The sequence below is a fragment of the Rattus norvegicus genome, chromosome 2 (genome assembly GCF_036323735.1).
Source record: "Rattus norvegicus strain BN/NHsdMcwi chromosome 2, GRCr8, whole genome shotgun sequence".
Taxonomy (NCBI): Eukaryota; Metazoa; Chordata; class Mammalia; order Rodentia; family Muridae; genus Rattus; species Rattus norvegicus.
This window is the reverse complement of record NC_086020.1, coordinates 220,662,181-220,684,460: the sequence shown is the minus strand read 5'-3', so window position 1 is coordinate 220,684,460 and position 22,280 is coordinate 220,662,181. Positions and strand designations below refer to the sequence as shown.

At 44.8% G+C, this 22,280-nt stretch overlaps 1 long non-coding RNA gene across 1 annotated transcript; it reads right to left on the bottom strand.

The window, feature by feature from the left end:
* Nucleotides 1-7,501: 7,501 nt before the first annotated feature.
* Nucleotides 7,502-8,269, bottom strand: Dcm5 (protein). The gene has a single exon (NR_033150.1). It is a non-coding gene; the product is annotated as a Dcm5 protein (long non-coding RNA).
* Nucleotides 8,270-22,280: the final 14,011 nt, after the last annotated feature.

The window sequence follows — 22,280 nt, the reverse complement described above, 5'->3', positions numbered from 1 at the left end:
ACGAGGCTTTAAAATGACTTCTGCTCTGTGGTCCTTGACTTGTAAAATGCCCACAGACCACTTCGGAATGACGCCCTCTGCTGCTGAATGCAGTGTGTCCTTCGCCAGCCCCTCAGCTGCCTCTGTCCTTCCCCTTTCTCCTCTTCCATTTCCGGGTTAAATCCCGTAGTCTCTTCTACAATACATAACACATGATATTGTGATCAGGGAGCACTCAGATGAGCCGAGATAATCCTTCCACCTCAAGGCCCTGTTACACCTGTGAGGACTTTCCTTTTGCCACTAATAATCTTATTATTTTAATTAATAAAATAATTAACTAATATTAATAATAAATTGATATGTACAGGCTTGAGGAATTAGGACCTGATGTCTTTGCCCCATTTCAGTACTTTACTTAATGTTTGTAGAAATTTCAGATTTTGTACGACTCAAGACACAGGGTACTTCTTGGATTTTTTTTTTTTTTTCTTTTTTATCGGAGGGTGTGAATCTGTTTAGGGGAGGCATAGTGTGTTGCTGAGTCCTTTGGTCAACTTGGCACAAGCTAGGTGTGTGTCTGGGGAGAGCACGTTCAACTGAGAAAATGCTTCCATAAGACTGGCCTGCAGGCAACTTTTGACATTTTCTAGAATTTGATGATTGATGTGGGGAGGGGGCGGGGCCTAGTTCCCTGTAGGAGGGGCCACCCTTGAGTAGAAGGTCCTAGGTTGTTTGAAAAAATAAGCACGACTGAGCCCCGAGAGCAAGCCAGCGAGCAGCCGTCCTCCATGGTCTCTCCTTGAGTTCTTGCTCCCAGGTTCCTGCCTTGCGTGTTCGCCCAGTTTCTGCTGATGAACTGTAACCTGGAAGGAAATAAATCATCCCTTCCGGGTCCCGCTGTTTAATAAATCATCCCTTCCGGGTCCCGCTGTTTAATAAATCATCCCTTCCGGGTCCCGCTGTTTAATAAATCATCCCTTCCGGGTCCCGCTGTTTATGAGAGCCACAGAAAGCAGAGTAATACACACAGGTTTCGTCAGCTTTATATTTAGGTTCAAACGAGCTTTTCACCGGCCAGACTCCTTTCTTTCTTTCTTTCTTTCCCTGGAATACCAAAGAGTTGGAAATTTGGCAATGCTTAGTCATAGTTCACGAATGAATGGAAGCTGTGCTTAATCATTTCATTGATATTCACAGTTGCCAGGCAACGCGAGTTGCATCCCTCTGGCTTTCAATCGAACAGATTTGCTAAAAATAATTTCCCAAGGGACACCACCTTTCCCCATGTTTCTCTGGCACCGAGTGATTTTAGAAGGTTCAAGTGGTCTACTGTATTTGTAAAAGGTACGCCAGGATGCAGCATCTGCAGTGGACATGGGGACGAATGGCCTGTGTTGATTCTGGCATGCTCCTTGTTGACTCAGTGCCCTTATAGAAAGGTGAGGATAGAAAGTGGGGAATGGGACTGACCACCGTCCTATGCATCTTGAATCTGGTTATGAAATAGTCCCCGTCTATTAGATGTAGCCCGATGTGTTTTAGAGGAGGAAGTGGCCGTCCCTTTGGCTCTCTTCTCACAAGGTTTTCTGCATCTGTTTTCTATACACTGCTTTCCTTTCCGGGTGTCAAAATACAGATGTGGCAAGGGCAGTGATAAGCTGCCACCATCTGTAGGCTGGAGCCCGGCCATAGTAAGGTAAGATCTGACCCAATCCTTCCAGCAGTGACCTCAGAGACAGCTCCCTCAGCAATAACGTTCCAGGGGCCAACACTCCTATACATGTGGTCTGGAGAACTCTGTATCAGCCATACCAAAACTTGTGTCAATCCCCATTTCCTGTGTTTGGTTTCTCTTCTGCAAGCAACACCCAAGTGATTCTGATGAGGACACTGACAAGATATGAAGAGATGGGGAGGTGGGTGGAGCTCAGGACTCCCGCATCACAGGCTTCTCGTCGTTGTTCCTGACTTATAGAGGAGATTCATTTTATGCTGTCTTTCCCATTTTTTTTATCGGATAAAAAGTTTAAATTTAAGTGTAAAATATAAGAATGTCACTCATGTTTGAAAGGTAAACCAAAGCACAGTGCAACTCTGGGTACTTTCTCTGAGCAAACAACGATTAATGAATCGTGAATCTCCAGAAGTTGAGTGCCAGGAGGAGGCTCTGGTAGAATAGATTGGGCTGGGCTACAGCATTGAAAACCCGGGTGTATAAATTTGTTAGTTAATTCCAATAGATTGAGCTTGAGTTCCTTTCTCCTTTCTTCCTTTTTTCCCCCTTGTGTTTTGGAAATAGGATTTTGTTTTCTAGCCTTAAACTTGTCACCCTTCTGCCCCATCCTCAAGAGTTTATAGGATTATAGGGTGCTATCACATTTTGTGTCTCCCTCTGCTTTTAAATTAAATTTTACGTGTATGGGTGCTTTGCCTGCATGCATGCTTGTGTACCTTGTAGGTACATGCTTGGTGGCCTTGTGTGTACCATGTAGGTACATGCTCGGTGGCCTTGGAAGCTAGGAGAGAGTTTCCGATTCCCTACCACTGAAGTTACAGAGTTGTGAGTCACCATGTGGGCATTTGGAATGCAGTTTAAGCAGTGTGGTTCAGCACACTTAATCTCTTAATCTGAGTTTAAGGAGTAAGAGAAGTAGTATTTGAAATAGCAATTGCTGTCCTAATGATATGAATTCACTGGTAATAATCTTACAATTTCCTGATTGTTCTAGGATCCAGCAGACTAGTGTGCTATATATTAAAAATACATTCCATAGCAAACTAGTTATGGTGGCATACACCTTTAATCCCAGCCCTTGGGAGGCAGAGGTAGGTGGCTCTCTGTGAGTCTGAGGCCACCCTGTTTTACTTGATCTCCAGGCCAGTTAGAACTATATAATGAGATTTTTATCCATAGTAAAGGTTCCAATCCGCCCTCAACTGGCTTTGGCTTTGGACCAAGAGACTTTAGAATGTATAGGAAGCCTCATATATCACACATGTCATGATGAAAGCTACTCGAAGTATCACTATTAGTAATCAATTTCTTTATGAGAAACTGCCCTTCCTGTGTTATACTAGAATATGAAGCCAGATGGAATGGGTGCATAACCTTAGCCAGATTATTCAGATCCTAGTAACTCAGTTTAGGAAAGACTAGACATGGACCTTGTAACTAATATGGAATTGTATCTAGTTGAACCTACAATGAAATGTAGGACCATCCCACTAGCCACCCATGAAAAGAAGGCAGGAGAGCATCGTAAGCATCAGCATGACCTAAAACTGAAGCTTCAACCCGGATGGCAGGGGTCTAAAGCACCTGGCAGATGTCATTTGGAAGACGGATATTCTAGAATTATGTCAGACAGTGTGAGCCAACAGATGCAAACCTTCTCAATGCTCTTTCCCATAGGCATGCAAGCTTGACACTTTACAGTGTTCCGTTCTGCACTCAGCTTTCAATTCTTTTAAGTACAACACACTTAGTAGCGTCTATGGAGAGACAGAGGTAAAGGGGTGTGGTAGTGGCTATTAAATTCCAGCAAAGTGGTGGTTTCTCGTCCGTTGTCTTTACTATGAATGCTCTGTGACAGAGTTTAAAGATACAAAGCCAGGTAGATTCCTGGGAAGACTCCGTCATGTGTCCTGCTCAGATGGCTCTTGGGAAGCATTGGAGGAACTACCAGGACATTTGTTCAACTCTAGGGGACTGACTCTTTTGGAAATGTGAGAGCTGTGACATGTCTGAGAAGGGACAAATCTGTGGCAGGAACCATTTTGATGTAGGTGCCTGAGTAGAAAACAAAAAGAAACAGAATAAAACTGTGGGCTTCATGATTTTTTTTTTTTTGAGTTGCAGAGCAAACTGGATCTACTGCCCTCCGCTACTCATTTCTATTGTTTCATGGGGAAACAAGGAAGTCATAAGGACTGAAGCAAACATCTTAGGTTCTTGTACTGTGGGCTGCTGTTTAAACAAACAAATACAACATTGTTGCGTTTGGTTTAGAGTACGTGGGATCCTGCATTTGACAGAGCCTGAGTGAAGGAGCAGGGTAGTTAATGCTTCTGTGCGGTGGTGAGGCTTCTCCATTTTAAGTACCATAGTGCAATCCTTGCTCCAGGTACAGTGCAAAAAAAAATTAAAGATGATAAGAGTAATTAATACACACAAACTTTATCAAACCCATCAAAAATCAATGTGGAGAGCTCTATCAGACCCATTGGAAATTAATGCAGAGGTAGTGTAAAAGTCCACAGAACATTTATTTGTTTGTATGGTTGGTTGGTTTTGGTCTTTCAAGATGGGGTTTCTCTGTGTAATAGCCTTGGCTGTCCTGAAATTCACTTTGTGGACCAGATTGGCCTGGAACTCATATAGATCCAATTGCCTCTGCCTCCCAAATTTGGGTATTAAAGGCATGTGCCACCATATTTGATTTGGAACTTGAAACATTTAAATAGTTCAGAAGAAGACAGGAGACATAAAATAGAAAACAGGCAAAAATAATACTATGGCCTAACTAAATCTATCCACCTTGGTAACTTGACTAAAAGCAGAAACCCAGCATAGTGTTACACATTTATAATCACAGCATTAAAGAGGCAGGGGCAGGGGCAGGGGCAGGGGCAGGGGCAGGGGCAGGGGCAGGGGCAGGGGCAGGGGCAGGGGCAGGGGCAGGGGCAGGGGCAGGGGCAGGGGCAGGGGCAGGGGCAGGGGCAGGGGCAGGAGCAGGAAGATTCCCTTAAATTTCAGCTTTCCTTGGTCTCTAGACTCAGTTTTAGGCCAAACAGCTACAGAGTAAGACCCTGGCTCAAAACTAAAAGGGGAAAAGAAAGTATGGTGGTTTGAATGAGAATAGGTCCCATAGACTTCTGTTTGAATGCTTGGCCCATGGGCAGTATTAGGTGGTGTAGTCTTGTTGGAGTAGGCATGACCTTGTTGGAGGAAATGTATCACTGTGAGGACAGGCTTGGAGGTGTTATATATGCTGAAGCCAGGCCAATAGCTTCACATACAATCTTCTGCTGCCTGTGGGTCAAGATGTAGAACTCTCAGCTCCTTCTCCAGCCCCCTGTCTGCCTGCATGCCGCCATGTTTCCTGCCGTGATGATAATGGACTAAATCTCTGAACTGCAAGCCAGCCCCAGTTAAACATTTTCCTTTATAAGAGTTGCTATGGTCATGGTATCTCTTCACAGCAATGAAACCCTAATGCAAACAGAAAGCAAGCAGGAAGTACCAGAGTGAACTAAAAAGCAAAACTATACTGAAGTCTGGCTTCTTGAAGAGAGACTTGACTAGGATGGTGACTACTGGTTGGTTGGATGGGTGAATAGACTGATGGATGGACAGATGGATGAGAGGGAAGATAGCATAGCATAAAACTGAAACCGGGTTAAAATGGAAACTTTATGAAACTGTAGACTGTGAGGGGAGGGCTGTTTCATATTTATAAAGGAAATTCCTATCTCTTCAGTGGTAGACACCCTTTGCCACCATGTACTGCAAACATCCTTCCTTGCCAGGTCATCTTAAGTCTCGTTAGGCTGACGTTAGATTTCTTTGGTTATCTCAAAACAAACTTAGAAGCTGGGATCCAAGCCAGGCCTGATGGCACACACCTATAACCCCACCGCAAGGAGAGCAGAGGTGTGAGGATTGCTGCAGGCTCAAGGCCCAGCTGGTGCGCAAAGAGTTCCAAACCAGCCAGGGTTAAGTAGTGAGATCCCGTCCCAAAACAAAAGAAAAAATTACAAGTGCATACAGAAAAACGGAAATTTGAAAGCCATTGAAAATAAACAAGCTATTCACGTTTAGGGCTCAAGTAGATGATATTTTTGGTCTAAATGCATTTGTTTTGGTAAGACATACTATCCAAGTACAGACCATTGTATGTGTTGCTTTGAAGGATTTCTGCATGTGGAAAGCTGACATCATCTAAAATGTGTACTAGTTTGTGTTTTTGTCACCACGTGTAAACAAAGCATGTATTCAACAAAATTCAGTGTTCAGAAGTTCTGGGATCCATTTCTGCTTGCACAGCATTTCTGCACTGAAGTTAATTGCTCAGTACAACGACTTTCTATATGATTGAAAAACGACGATCCTTAGCCACTCACCTGGTACTTTTTGACTTTGGCAGAATTCCAGCCAGAAACTGTATACTATAAAAGTGTTGTTTTTTATAATAACAGGAAGGCAGAAATAAATAACTTTTAGCCCACAGCTGCTGCTACCTATGGATTGTCTTTGATAACAAGGGTGACATCATGTAACTAACCTTTTCATAATTTAAACATTCTGGGTCAATTTATCCTTACCATCATCACCACCACTGTCATCATCGTTATCATCATCGCCACCATTGTTGGGGTTTAGGAGTCACCCCACAAACCACACAAATACCAATCTCAGTCAGATAGGGTTCATTGAATGCACCCCCTAAGACTGATCAATGATGGCCGTAGCTCAGAATCTGGGGCTGAACCATGAAGATGAACATCTTTCACTGTCACCTCATAAAGGCTAAAACCGAAAACAATGAACTCATACGCAGGTGTAAGACGTGCTTCCCAGTGGTCAGCTCTGACTCAAGCTATTTGAGCTAGCTAGACAGAACAGGTTCTAACTGGTTTTTATTCTGATTGGTCCTACTTGGAGCTTGCAGTTGTAGAATTTCCTAAGATGAACAAACCTTGGAACACATGAAACGTAACAGGGTGTGTGGTCAGCAGGACCCTCCTCTGTGTTGTTATTTTTCTGTGTCAGTGACTGGCAGACATATTACAGCGACAAAATGAAATAGGTGGCAGGCATGGAACAAAATGGTGACAGCTATGCTGGGGTGGGCGGGCCTCAACAACCATCATTACAGTTAATGCTGCTGTTGTCACTCATACTTGTGATAGGGTCTGTGTATAGCCCAGACTGTGAGTTTAAACCTACAAACTTTCTGCCTCAGCCTTCCAAATTCTGGGGCTATTGGTGTCTGATGTTATTATGGTTGGTTTTAATGTCAGCCACAAATTAGAATCACCTAAATGGGAAGCCTCACCTTAGTCAGGGTCCAGATTGCCTTGACTGATGTCAGATTATGGGCAGTGCCTTCTGGGATCATCTGGGATGATGGGGGTAAGGTGGGGGTGGGTGGGGCACAGAGCACTGTCGACAAGTTAACTTCTCCTGATGTTGCTTCCCATTCCCTCCTTCACTGGTATCAGAAACAGCACCTCCAGGCTATTGTCGTGGACCTGGGGCCAGTTCTCCAGGAACCTTCTAGGCTTTGGGTGCTAGACTGGGACCTAACTGTAGCAGCAACCCTGTGGGCTGGGCAACTAACTCCCTACTGAGAGACACTGTGGTGGGGACTCTGCCAACTCTCAAGGCTCCCTCCCTTCGGTTCTGTTCCTTAGGGAACCCTGACTAATCCAGACACCATGTACCAAAAGCATTAACTGGTAACCACTCAGGTTTGAAGTCATTTCATGCCCCTCCAACCACCCCTGCCTTTCCTTCTTTTTTTTCAAGCAATCTTTCTCGCCTACATGTACATGTCTGCTGCCCAAGGAAGTCAAAAGAGGGTGTTGGATCTCCCGGAGCTGGAGTTACAGACAGTGGTGAGTGTCCAAGTGGATGCTGGCATTTGAATCTGGGTCCTCTGTAAAAGCCACAAATGTTCTTAGCCACTGAGCCATCTCTCCAGCCTCTTGATTATTTTCTCTATGGTCATTTTATCCTTTCACTGTGGATAGCATTCAGGTTTCCAGGCGTGACTCTGTGTGTTCTTGTATAATAGGAATCTTTCCTAGATGCTTGATGAGAAATGTGCCAAAGTGCACCGAACAGCCTTGACATCTTGTCCGTTGGCTACGACTGTTTTCATTGGCTGGAGAGACTGGGGTAGGAGCGGGCAGCTGGCTCTTTTAGTGCACAGGTTCTATAAGGGTGAGAACGGTATTTCAGATACAACAGGTAAGGGCACCTGGGACTGACGTCGATTACGGAGTCTGGTGGATGGGAAGGGCTGAGCTTCGGAAGCCTTGGGGACAAATGAGTACGTGCAGCAGCTGGCACACTTGTATACTGGTAGGGGGGTGTCTGCAGCATATGGTGAGAGGTGCATAACGTATGGCTGGACAGCGTTCTGTGATGGAGAAAGCATGACTGTCATTTCAGACGTCTGGTTCTCCCGCCTTTGAATAAGTGCTGGGGTCTCTGGCCTTTCCTAATGAGTGTAATGAGGGCTAAGGGAGGGAGGGCATGTGATGTTGGAGACTTGGAGTCATGGGCGTTCCTCTTCTCAGAGGAAAGTAAGCTGTCCTGCTTGAGGATACTGGGGTGGCCTCCGGAGCACTTCTCATGTTAAGGCTTCTAGGTAGCCTGCTCATAGGACTTTTGGGGTACCCTGCTCTAAGCCTGTGGACTAGCCATCCTAGAAGCAAACCTCTTGCCTCAGTCCCCTGCATCACACTTTGGGTGACTGCAAAGGATCCTACTGCAATCACATGACATATTCTGAGCCAGAGCCAGCGACACCTACCTAGGGCTCTTCTACATTCTCAGCGGGCACAGTGCCACCTGCCTGCCACCCACTCTGGAGGCTGTTAGAACTACAAGTTCCAAGGCATCCTGGGCTACACAACCAACCTGGGCTTCACAGTAAGACCCTACCTCAGAAAACAGAGAACAAAAGCCTCCCATCCACACACCTTGGAAGATAATACATATTTGCCACTTTACACCCCTTTCCTGGGGAAGCATTTGATGGGCAGCAACGAGAATACAGTGGCTCAAGGTGATGTTTCTGGTAGCTGTGGTTACACAAACATTGCTATACAAAATCAAACTGTGGCATCGCGACATCAGACAATAGACTGTAGCTCTTGAGAGTTTGTAGGGGTTCAGCTGGTCTGGACTGCCTTCCAAAAGTGGGATCTTTCTGTGGTGAGGTGGGAGCCTGCCTGTGTCACCTTCAGTTTCACCATTGTCTATTCAGCAGCCACTCCCAGATGTGTCTTACCTGGGTGGCCAGAAGTAAGCGCTTACTTTCATATCTTTGGCTATGCCTAACCACTAACATTCCCTTGGCAGAATCGAGGCCCTGGTGCTAACAATAAGGTAAGGGAACAGTAGCTGCTGTTAATGCCATGTATTGAATGGGAGGAGGGGAGGGCAAGAGTGATGTTTGGAAGTTGGGAATGGTTTGGAGCTCTTACAGCCAGATAGCAGTGCAAAGTCTGACTTGCTGACCCTCTGCTGATAAAATTGTGCATGGTCATCCTTTCAACCTAGGCTGCTGGAAGCCAGATTGCAAAACAACTTTTCTTCACTGCTTAGAGGAGGATGAAAACCACAAGAGACACAAAGCCTCCGAAGACATGCTAATCCCAATGAAATAGAAATTAAAATGACCACGAGGACCCTGGGCTTATCACTGTGAGAGGCCCAGAGCCCAAGGAGTGGGAGGCATCGTGAGCTACTCACTTGTAAAAGGCATCAAAGGCAGGTGTCCATTTTGACTTACATTTGACTGTTCTGGAACGTTTGTTTTCCATCAACAAAGTTGGCATTTCATGTTTGGAAATCCTTATTTTAAACACTAAATTCTGCCGGTGAGATTGCTAGGTGGGTAAAAGAACCTACTACCAAGCTTGGTGACATGGATTTGATCCCTGGGACCCACATGAGGGAAAGAGAGAACTGATTCTGTAAGGTTGGACTCTTATTCTGCAACGACACAAAAAATGTTAAAAAAAATCTTTCTTAAAAAAAAAAAAAAAAAAAAAAAACCTGTGGGGCTGGGGATTTAGCTCAGTGGTAGAGCGCTTACCTAGGAAGCGCAAGGCCCTGGGTTCGGTCCCCAGCTCCGAAAAAAAGAACCAAAAAAAAAAAAAAAAAAAAAAAAACCTCTCAGCAACTGTAAAAACACATAACCCTCTATTCAGATATGAACTAAACCAGGCCCAGGGATTTGTAATATGGGTGGAGACAAGTTTACAAGTCCAGAAATCCTGGGAAGGTGATGTACTAAAGTTACCCTTCAACTCATTGAACGAGGAGTTAAGCAAGCTCTTGCAGGTCAGTGCAGGTCAACATTGTGCTAGTGGTTCAAACCTGAGGTGGGGGGATGCGGTATAACTTTAAAAAATGACAGAGAGAGACAGAGGGGGGAGGGAGGGAGAGAGAGAGGAGGGAGAGGAGATAGAAGAGATGGAAGACAGAGAAAGAGAGAGGGAAGAGATAGAGGAAGCAGGGGTTGGGGGAGAGAAAGAGAGCTAGCTGCTCTGGCTTTAGTCCTAAGCTTACTAGTTTTATTTCAACAATGTTCTTTCTACCTAATTTTTCTAATATGTAAATTGGAAAAAGAGTATGTCTAATGTTGGTGTGTGTGCCTGCACTCGTGCATGTTTGTGCCTGTGTGTGTGTGTGTGTGTGTGTGTGTGTGTGTGTGTGTGCTATATCCGGACAGTGAATTTCACTGGTGTCCTTCACAGACATGAACACTCACCTTTGCTTTCTCCTGGGTATTTGGGAGATTGGTTCTCTCGGACCTGGAATAGGCAATGTTTCTTCTACTGTTTTTAGACTTAGGAGTTTACATTAGGCTCTTTACTCGTTACCTGATAACAGTAAAAGATAACAATTCACTAGAAGTTGGGGGTGTATGTGGTCTCCTTATGTTACCCCCAAATCTCATTTAAAAACCTTGATTTCTTTATACTCTTAAGAAATTCTTTCTGTATCTAAGTGAGGTAAGCGTATTTGAAGAAGGGGTAAATTTTGCCTAATGAGCCCTTTCTAAGACGCGCTGTTTCTTCTAAGGATTTCATATGTGGAGAGATGCCAAGTTGGATAAGAGTATTTGGAATGAAAGCAAGACAACCTTCAAGCTCCCAGCATCTGTGTAAAGGCTTGGTATGGCTGCACGTGCTGGTGAACACAGTATTGTTGAGAGGACGGAGTTAGCCAGAGCCAGGCCAATTCCATGACAGAGTGCAAACTGGCAGTTTGGGAGACTAGGCCTGAGTTTCTGTTTCCCAGAAATGAGAACCTGGATCCAGGAAGCTGTGGTCAGCCATAGCCATATGCAGCCAAACGGAGAGGACACCTTGTCATCTGGCCTGAAGTAAGAATAGGTAGTTTGAATGAGTAACCGATCCTACCCCCACCCCCATCCCCAGGAGCCCAACCAATTGTAGAATCAGTCAGATCCCTAGAGATAGAGATAACCAATCAAAGTAAAAGGGCACACACCCGCTCCTGGAATTCTCCTGACAATAAAAGCTGGGCCTGAAAGCTCACTAGGGGTCTCCATTCCCAAATGGGGAGACCCCTGCATGCAGGAAATTCAGCTGAATAAACACTCTTTGCTTTTGCATACTATGTGAGTCTGGGGGTGTGATTCTTCAGCAGTTCTTGGACCCTAGCACTGTGGAGCAGAGACAGATTCTAGGCACTTGCTGCTAAGTTTTGAGTTCAATGAGAGACACTATATAAAGACTACAGTGGAGAGACTTAGAGGAAGACGTCTGGTGTCAGTCTCTGTGCCTTGGCATGTAGGATACTGTGTGTAGGCACCTGTACATACATGTGCACACAACAGACACACATAAAATAGATATTTCACGTGAAAACTTTCCCAATGATCTGTAAGCAGTACTGCATGCAAACGTTAATGTTACTTTATGGTCTGAAATTCTGTGAATTTCCTCCCTCAGCCACCCACCTCCAATTGAGATTCCCAATGTTCTAGGCTGTGGCGGTATTATTTTATGTTTTAAATGACAATGCTTAAATGAAAAGACGCAACAGGGAGTAGGATGGTAATATCAGCATGAGACCAGAAATGTTCACTATGCTATTTAGAAGATATTTTTTTAATTTATTTATTGAGTGTACTGGCTGGTTTTGTGTGTCAACTTGACCCAAGCTGGAGTTATCACAAAGAAAGGAGCCTCAATTAAGGAAATGCCTCCATGTGACCCAGCTGTAAGGCATTTTCTCAATTAGAGATCAAGGGGGGAGGACCCAGCCCATTGTGGGTGGTGCCGTCCCCGGGCTGGTGGTCTTGGGTTCTATAAGAGAGCAAGCTGAGGAAGCCAGGGGAAGCAATCCAGTAAGTAACATCCCTCCATGGCCTCTGCATCAGCTCCTGCTTCCTGACCTGCTTGAGTTCCAGTCCTGACTTCCTTTGGTGATGAACAGCAATGTGGAAGTGTAAGCTGAATGAACCCTTTCCTCCTTAACTTGCCTCTTGGTCATGATCTTTGTGCAGGAATAGAAACCCCGACTAAGACATTGAGAGTCTCTTGCAGTACTGACTGGTCTGGTACTTACCATATAGTGCAAGTTGCCTTTGAACTTATGAGCAATTCTCTTACTTCAGTCTCCCAAGCACTGGGATTTATAGATGTGTACCTGGCTCCATTATGCTATTTAAAAGTATTAGGTTCTAAGTGTATGGCTAAGGTCACTAGTGAAGTCATCCCACAGATTTTTGCTGTAACTGAACAAGCTCCTCTTAGTTGGACACTTGAGTTTAAAGAAGTGAGCTTTGTCATGGGGAGAGCTGGAGGTTGTCTTGTGAAGATTAAAAGAGGTCACTATTTTGCAAACACTCTGTGAAAGGTATCTAGACTTGCTTGTCATGGCAAATCAGTCTCTAGGCTGGCTTAATTTCCATGTCTAAAGGTCATTTGTTCCATGTGTGTTACTTGAGGGCTGAAGATTTGATGTTCCTTTGGGTTTCGTGGGTAAATACAGAGGGCTTAGTTTTATGAGGTGATGTGAAATAGCAGGTGAGTGTGTATGCTCACAGTTTCCTCCAGGTAGTTAGCCGTGAGAGTCCCCAGCCCTGATTTGTGCTATACACTTGGAGGGAATGTTTTTTGGGTGCCGTAGGCACCATGTGGATCAAGACTATCATTGTGGTTCAAGATGTGCTATCATTGTGATTTAAGTGTGCTCTGAAATTTAAAAACAAATTAACACAAAGTATCTCTACTGTCCACTCAGCAGGACTGAAGCTTGTCTTCAGAAAGCTTCTGGGTGTCAAATTCAGGCCTTGCTTCTGGGCTGATAGCAGAATAAGACACTGATTTATGAGTACATCGCAATGTCACTAGGAGTCATTTTATTACCATATATATACATATATATATAAATATATATGTATATATATATTTCTTTTTTAGACCAGTGCTATCTGGCTTTATCCTAGGTCTCTGGGAAATCTAGTCTCAGGTTCTTGGTCACCAAAACAGTGTCTGGTATGTGTTCCGTCCCTTAGAGGGGGCCTTAAGTCAAATCAGCTATTCCTTGGTCGGTTGCTCGCATAAGCGTTGTGCCAACATTGCAGTGACATATCTTGCAGGTCGTGTACCACTGTAGATAAAGGGTTTGTGGCTGGCTCCATGTTAACATTTCTCTTTGACAGCACACAGACCGAGTATGTTCCTATACCAAAGTCACTGGAACACAGGCATGAAGTCTCTATTTAGGTACAGATTCAACGTCTCAGTTTTTAATGAGTTGTCTAGAATAAGAACTTAGCCACTGTGGTAAATGTTAACAAGCGAACCATTACTTATACCTGCTGCAAGGGGAAGAACCAGTTTTCTCCAGCGGAGTGACACTGTGTGGGATAGCCCTCATGTTCAGGAATAATTTACCAACACATAATTGGACTCCACAGTGTGTGTGTGTGTGTGTGTGTGTGTGTGTGTTTGTGTGTGAGTGTGTGCGTGTGTGTCTTGGTCATCCAAACAGTGTTCGTTATTCGGTCCATCTCTTGGATGGGGACTGAAGTGCGTGTGATATTTTTTCTTTTTCTTTTTGGATGTGGTTTTATTTTCCTGGTTTTGGCAGGAGACCAGGTTTGCTATTGTATTGGGTTTTTGTTTCTTTTTTTTTGAGAAATAACCTAAAGCTGGCTGGGTAGGGAGGGGGAGAAGATGTGGAGGGGCTTGGAGGACAGGAAGAATATGATAGAAATATATTTGGATTTGAAAATTGTTTTCAAATAGTAATTGTTTTCAATAGTAAAAATATAATAATAAAAATGCAAAGCATAAACAACACTTATTATTATAAGACACTCGGATCATGAGAAGCAATTTATATAAAAAAGCATTCTGGGAGATATAGAGGTGCATGCTTAATGCCAGAAGCAGTCTGGCCCCGTTTGCAAAGCAACAATGTTCCAGACCAGACAGGACTACACTTGGGACCTTGTCTCTAAAACACAAAAGAGAATGGATCTTCATTTACTCCTGACTCTACTTCAGTGGATTGTCCTCTAGGAGGAGAGGGAGCAGAGACCCAGTAGGGCTGAAATCCAATCTGCATCGTGTTTTATTTTACTTTATTTCACTTTATTAAAAATATAGTTTTGGAGCCAGGTGTGGTGGTGTATACGTTTAATTCCAGCACTCAGGAGGCAGAGGCAAGAAGATCTCTGTGAGTTCAAGGCCAATCTTGTCTACAGAATGAGTTCCAGGACAGCCAGGACTACAGGGAAAAATGTCATCTCAAAAAAAAAAAAAAAAAAAAAAACAAAACAAACCAACCAATCAACCAACCAAACAAAATAATCTCGCTTTGGAGCTGGAGAGATGGCTCAGTGTGGTTAAGAGCACTGACTGCTCTTCAAGAAGACCAAAGTTCAATTCCCAGCATCCACATGGCACAACCGTCTATAACTCTAGTTTCAGGGGGATCTGACACACACATACGTTCAGGTAAAACACCAATGCACATTTTAAAAAAAGCCATAGCTTTGGTATGGAGGGTGGAACGTAGGGCCTTCTACCTGCTACATGGTCTTACTTTGTAGCTTTGAACTCTCAACCCTCCTGTCTGAGCCTCTTGAGTACTAGGACTTGAGGTGTGAACCCCCATAGCCACCTGGCCTCTACTCCCTCAGCAGTCAATGCTTGAAGACAGATGGCTGGCCTTAGTTTGCCTAGAAATGTACTCGATCCCTTAGCTAGCAGTTCTTTTGAGGAGAGCTTTTGAGGAGAAAACAGATAGTGTGGTTCTTAAGTGTTGTCTTGCCGTTGGAATCTAGGAGTGACGTCATCCCACCTGATCCACAGGTGCACACAAGGAACTGTCCCGAAGTTCCTTCTTATCTGCCCAGGCCTTTCCATCGTTGACTACACGATGTGTCTTTAGGAGGTGTGCAGGGGAAAACTTTCCATGTTCTTCTCGTTGTGGGGCATGGTGAAGCCTATGCTGTTGTGTCCTGTGTCATCTGCTCAGGTAACCTCATAGTCATCTTTCCACAGAGGTCTCTGTTCTTTCTATCCATGTTCTGCTCAGGCAGTAAGGTTTCTGAAGATTTTTTTCCCTTAAAGACCACTGGGCTGCCTGAGGGGTTGCATGTCCTTCCAGGTCAGGGGACATGGTTTCCCTTTCAGGATCTGTTAGATTCCTCTCAGGCTCCATAGCCCTGGGTCTTTCTCAGGACTCCTTTCTAGGTTTGGAAGTGTGCTGGTATCAGCTGAGACATTTTGGCTTTCCTCAGTGGTGTCTCCAGTTTTATTTGTCACCACTCTGTTGGTTTTCCAATGTCCCACATTTCAAAATGTTAAATCCAGGAATGAGCTCATCTAAATTTTTTCTATCTCCTGATCTATCCTTCATCCTAGTCAGAGAGCAGAGAACAATCAATCCAGTTTTCTGATTAGCCGTGGTACTTGTGTCAAGAGAAAAAGCAGGGAGCTAGGGCAGTGTCTCAGTATTTGACAAGATCTGTCATTTTGTTCTCATTGTTAGTCTTAAGGGATCCCCTCAAAGGAATTATTTCTTCAATTTGAACTAATGTAGGAACATTACTAGGAAGAAAGTAATTTGGCACATTCCTGGGGATAAATCCATGCAGTGGTCACTGCGCTGCCTTTGTGGAATTGAGTCAGAGATGATCACCCCAGGGCTACTAACTCTCTGCGTTTGTCAGATGTATGCTCTGGTGTCGGGCTGTCAGCCGATAGATTTAAAGTCACCGGGCAATGTCATTTTGTGAGATGCATGTTGTCATGCACCGGATTGAGGGTGAGGGTCAGGATTGTCTCTTTTGACTGCATTCCGAACTTTTCGTTCTGTCTTTCTTTCTGAGATACGTTTCCTTGTCTGAAGTATCAGGAAGGAGGAGCTGAGTCAGCCTCAATACCACTGTCTTCCTGGTTTAGGTTGGTCCTATGTTCTGTCTTCTGAATACATCACTTTCAGAAACTGGAGAGTTAGGGAAAGGCTGAAAACATTTCTGATTTAGAAAATGGGCGTGCGTGTGTGTGTGTGTGTGTGTGTGTGTGTGTGTGTGTGTGTGTGTGTGTTCTGCCCTTAGCTTTGTTCTTGGGATCTGGTTTAGATAGATGCACGGGTGTGTTCAAATTTTAAGCCGTTTAGTGAGTTTTTTTTTAATATGTGCACCCACCCATGTAAAGATGGCCTTGATCAAAGCAGGCACCATTTCACAACCCTAAACAATTGTCCTGTGCCCCTCTCAGCCCTGAGCTTCTTCAGGTCGCCACTGCTGTGACATCTAGCATCTCTGGGTGGACTCTGATGTTTAGTAGACTCTCTTCTAATAGCTGGTCTGTCCCACTGTCACCTTGACCAGAGGAGGAAGGTGGCAGTCTCTAGGCATTGTTTTAAAAGTGCTCAATTCTTTTTTCTTTTTTTTCTTTTTCTTTTGGTCTTGGTCTCACTGTGTAGACTAACACAGCCCAGAACTTGTCATCCTCTTGGTTCTGGGACTGTAAGAAAGTACTACCAGACCCTGCCAGGAGAGAGTTTTCTTGCCAAGCCTATGTCTACTGCTGCTTTTCTGTCGAAGTTGTTCCTAAGGCTGGGGAGACTAGGGGAGAACTCCTCCAACAGAAAAGACTCAACTTACAAGAAAATGGGTCAAGGGATGATTTGATCTGTTTGGGCGCTAGGTCTTCAACTGACTTTGGCTGAGGCAAATGGTTTCTCCACTTATGAATAAAAAGGAGGCTGTTACTGACTCTACAGGCAGTCTACTTTTGATCAGTGCTAACATCAATGCTATAACCTGTGGCTAGTAACAAGGATATGGGTTCTGGTTGTAATAAAGGCTGTGTCCCAAAGAACACTGTTGGAGCTGTGTAGAAATTGGGACTTAAAGATGAGAAGAACCTGGTTTCTGGTCACGTTTAAGGTTCTCTACACTTAACAGGTGCAGAAGTTTTAACACGTCCCTCCCAAACTGATGTGTGAGAAACCTGACCGCTTAGTCAATGATGTTAAAGGGCAGCCACCTCCTTTCAGGGTGACCAAGCCCTTAAGGTTGTTTTGATTGTGGCCTGAGCAGTGGCTTTCTTACAGAATCAGCTTTGCCAGGCTTAGTCTTTATTCTACCGTATCGGGACCCAGTCAGAAGCCCTTACCACATGCAGAGCACGAGGCCGCACCAGGCTCTCAGCTCTCCCACCCTGCAGAGAACCATGATCTAATAAACCCTGACAAACACCCAGTCTTAGATATTCAGCTATCACAGCAGAAAACAGAGTAAGCCTTTGAGAGAAGCTCAGTTCTTTTGCTGTTTTCTGACTATTTATAAAAATGGTTCATGGAGACAATGAGTAAAAGCAATCTTGCTCAATAGATGCCATGTTGTGACCATGTGATTTTGGCAGGCATTGATGCAAAGTGTAGAAAACCTGAGTCTTTTTTTTTTTTCTTCCTTTTTTTCAGAGCTGGGGACCGAACCTAAGGCCTTGCGCTTACTAGGCAAGTGCTCTACCACTGAGCTAAATCCCCAACCCTGAAAACCTGAGTCTTAATGTAAACCCCGGAGCATATCAATCTCTGCAGGTAAAATGCTGGAGGTCCTCTGAGGACAGCCAGGGACATAAGGAAACATGTCAGGTTGTGGTGTACTAACTTAGCCAGCTTTCCTATACAGAAACTGCACGTGCACGCTTGCTTTCCACTCTCTCCATACAGACCACATTCCATGTTTGCATGCAGTCCCTGGAACATCTCAGGGGTTCAGTCTTGCTAAACTTTCACTGCTAAATATGTCCATTTGTCCTTCCTTCCTTCCTTCCCTCCTTCCTTCCTTCCTTCCTTCCCTCCTTCCTTCCTGTAGCCTTGGCTAGCCTGGAACTCATTGTGTAAGACCAGGCTGGCTTCAAACGCATAGAAATCTATCAGCATCTGACAAGTGCTGAGACTACAGACACACCCCCTGTGATGCTGGTTTACTTTCCAACCTCTTGTAATATGCTGCGATCTCACACAGCACTTGAGTGTTTATAGTACTTTTATATGTTTTTACATTGTAAGAGTGAGTCTGGCTCAGTGATCTTTTTTTTTTTTTTTTGGTCATCAAATTTGCTATGACTATTAGGTCCTGGCTTTGAATGTGGTTAATATGGTGTCTCAGCGTCCTCAGCATCCAGAATTCACGACTGCTCCACTGGTGCTGTATCCTGAGCGGGGTGGTGGTGGTGGTGGTGGTGGCAGCACCCAGCACTCAGGATGCAGAGGCAGGCAGATCTCTGAGTTCAAAACCAGCCTGGTCTACAGAGCAAGTTCTAGGACAGCCAGGTCTACACAGAGAGACTCTGTCTCAAAAACAAACAAACAAACAAACAAACAAAAAGAAATAGAGAAGGGCTGGAGAGGTGGCTCAGCGGTTAAGAGCACTGACTGCTCTTCCAGGGGTCCTGAGTTCAAATTCCAGCAACCACATGGTGACTCACAACCATCTATAATGGGATCTGATGCCCTCCTCTGGTGTGTCTGACAGCTACGGTGTGCTCAGCAAGTACTCTGCTCTCTGGCTACATCCCTACTCGGTTGGGCGCAGCTTTTCAGAGGTGCAGTGGCAGAGACAACCACCCATCTTCCCATCCTCAGTCATCACACTGGGACTCTGACATCAACATACAACATCAGGAGAAACCCGAGAGTGGGAAACACAGCAGAGTCTGAGAAGGTTTCACCAAGGCACACAGCAACTGTGCTTTGCGCTCACGGCATTCTCTTAATTCACTTTGAAATCCCAAACAGGAAGTGCTGCTTTGTTGTTGGGCTGTATTAGTTAAGAGGGAGGATAGTCCATCATGATGGGGCATGGCAGGTGGCAGGCACGGCAGTGGGCGGCAGGCACGGCGGCAGGAACAGAAAGCTGAGAGCTCACATCTTCAAACACATCAAAGCAGAGAGCAAACCAGAAGTAGGTGAGGCTTTTTATTCTCAAAGCATTCCCCCCACACACTGTGTGATTTATGTCCTTCGGCAAGGTGGCATCTCCTAAGCCTTCCCAAACAACTCAGCTGGGGGTCAAATATTAACATATATGAGCTTATGAAATCATTCTCATTCAGACTGCTGCAGAAGGGTTTCTTTTGGCACCCAGCCTTGGGATGTGATAGTCCTCCATAGTCGGTAAGGCACGGGGCTAGGACTGTTAGGAAGCTTGTTACATTGTATCTATAACAAGGGAGAAATGAATGCTGGTGCACAAGGTTCTCCAGTGTGCTCTGCCAAGAATGGCAGTCTAAGACGGTGCTGAACACAGTTGAGACATGGCTTTCTACCTTAATTAGTCTTGGGGTTCCTAAAGAGATACGTCCATTGGGTTTGTTCCTAGGGGATACATATAGTTTATTTAATGTGCAAGTACTTGTGTCTGTGTGGGTGTATACATACACATGCCCTTGGGTGCCCGTAGAGGTCAGAAGAAGGTATTGGATCATCTGGAGCTGGTGGTTACAGGGGGTTGTAAGTTGTATATACTGAGACCAGTTCTCAGTATCCCCCGGAACAACAAGTGTTCTTTTTAGCCACAGAGCCATCTCCTATGCCCCTCTTTGGTGATTCTTGATCCTCTCAAAATTGGTAGTCAAAACTGAGTGCCAAGTCCTTCCCTTGTGCAAACCATTTCAACACTTACTGGCTTTCTGAACACTTTAGATAGAACACTGTGTAGCTAGGTAAGTTGAGCACTCAAGTTTCTAATATGGGAACAGTTACCACTTGTTTTAAGTTGAGGGCTGCCATCTCCTGCTTCTGGCATTTGGTAGAAACCACCCTTGGACTTCAGGGTTAGTTTTGTATCTTTTATGAGTGGGTTATTCCGGTATAGTTGTGAGATTAGACCCAGGAGAAACTCAGAAAAACAGTCTGTCATATAGGTGTTAGGGAAAGGAGTCATTGCATGGTACCCTAGGGAGCATGAGGTAAAGAAATGATGTCAGGACGAAGGAGATATGAAGTAGCAGAGGGTTGGATCAGAACCTTTACCTCTCTGCCAGAGGACAAGGCAGAACCAGGCAAGCAACATGGGTTTGGTTCGTTTCAATCGTTTCTGTGGGAGTTAAGTTTAGGCATGTCCTTGGTTGTCCTGGGACTGTTAGGGCAGAGGACGCCTGCTTCCTGACTTACAAGGACCAGACAGAAGAATTGCTGTTCTGGATTGGTTAGTTTGCATATCTGCAGATACGTTTGAGTCATGCTACTTTGACTACTGAGAAAGAAGTCTGTCCCTGGCCAGAAAACTAATTTTTTTTAAATTGTCCCGATATCACAGTGTGCCACCACAATGCTGTACGAGGACAGTTCATCCAATGACAGACCACACAGACAATGACAATCCTATCACAGAATGGAGAGATTCCTGTTGTCCAGTGGTGCTCTTGCCATCCTAACAGCAGAGTGCGATGTGTCATCACTCACACACCTGTGACGATGATTGTAAACCTACTGTGTGCAGTACAGTGAAGTTATGGACCCACTCTGTGGCCGGACACTCACTGGACTATATTTTCATAATTAATTTCAGAACATACTTTCTACCTATTTAAAAGGCAGTTCTCCGCGAAGCAGTATGCTGTGTTATGCCGTCAGCAGCTGCGTGCATCTTGAGTTGAGCACAGTTCTTGGTTGTACAAGAGGACATTTAGAGTGACTGGCCTCTGCCCTCCAGGTTCATGACAGGACATTCAGTGATGGTCTGGATGAAACTGCCTGACAGTTCACTTCTCAGAACTGTCCTTTACCATTAGGTGGTGCAGATGCTTGACTGAACAAGGCATGCTCAGTGTGGGGCTGCATCAGACTGGTTGGACAGCTTCTAGGTCAGCCCTTGAGTGCCAGGGCACTTCTTTTTTAACGTATCCTGACTTTTGGTTAGTGTGTCTGTGGCTGAGGTTGCTCCTTAAAGGGATGGTGGTTGAGGTTGCTCCTTAAAGGGATGGTGGAAAACCACTGGACTTGTCATGTGGGACCAGATCATTTTGCTGGCCGTGCACTTTTCTGATCACACACAGTAATTTTGATCGCGCATAGGTTTCTTCTTTCACGAGGCTCTAAACACATACTGCTTCGCAAAGCAGGCACCCAAGTCTTCAGTAAACATGATCTTTTTGTTCGTTGTTTGTTTGTTTGAGACAGGGTTTCTCTGCGTAGCCTTGGATGTCTTGGAACTCAGTCTGTAGACCAGGCTGGCCTCGAACTCAGAGATCCACCTGGTTTTGCCTCCAGAGTCCTGGCATTAAAAGTTTGTACCACCACTGCCCAGCAATAAACATAATCTTAATCTGAGTAATAGTTATTTATCATATCTGGCTTTGAAGCAGAATCTCATCTGCATGTCCTAGAACCTATTTGTAGGTATGACCTTGAACTCCTGACCTCTTGCCTCTGCCTCCCAGGATTGTAGGCGTGTGCTACCACATCCAGTTTATGCAACACAGGGATTGGGCCCAGGTTTTATGCATGCTAGGCAAGCATTGTAGCAACTGAGTTGTATCCAGCCTGGAGGTGATAGTTATGGAGAAATCATGTTGTGTCCGAAACTGCATTATAAATATCTCTTGGTCAAAGTTACTATCAAGTCTCATGGGTCTGTGTAGGTAGGGGATCAGGCGAGTCACCTGATAAGGATAACTACTTAACTCTGACTTGAGGATGGAGAAGACTTAATTTGGTTCACAGTTTTGGAGCTGTGGGTCTCTGGTACTGGGTTAGGTATGGTGCAACAGAATGGGTCACATCACGTCAGCCAAGAAGCAGAGGAATGTGGTGCCTGTACCTGAGTGCTTCCTGTTTTTATCTCTATTCTATCTGAGCCCAGTTTATGTGTCAGTGAGGCCCACATCCAGGGTGGCAGGTCTCTCCCAGATGTCCTCATACACAAATCCAGAGTATGGTTTCCTAACCTTGGGTTTCTCACTTCATCCAAGACAGACAAGATTCACAATCCCAGTAACACTGTGAGAAGGAATAATTTAGAGCCTCTCATGGAAGTTTAGTGCCAGGG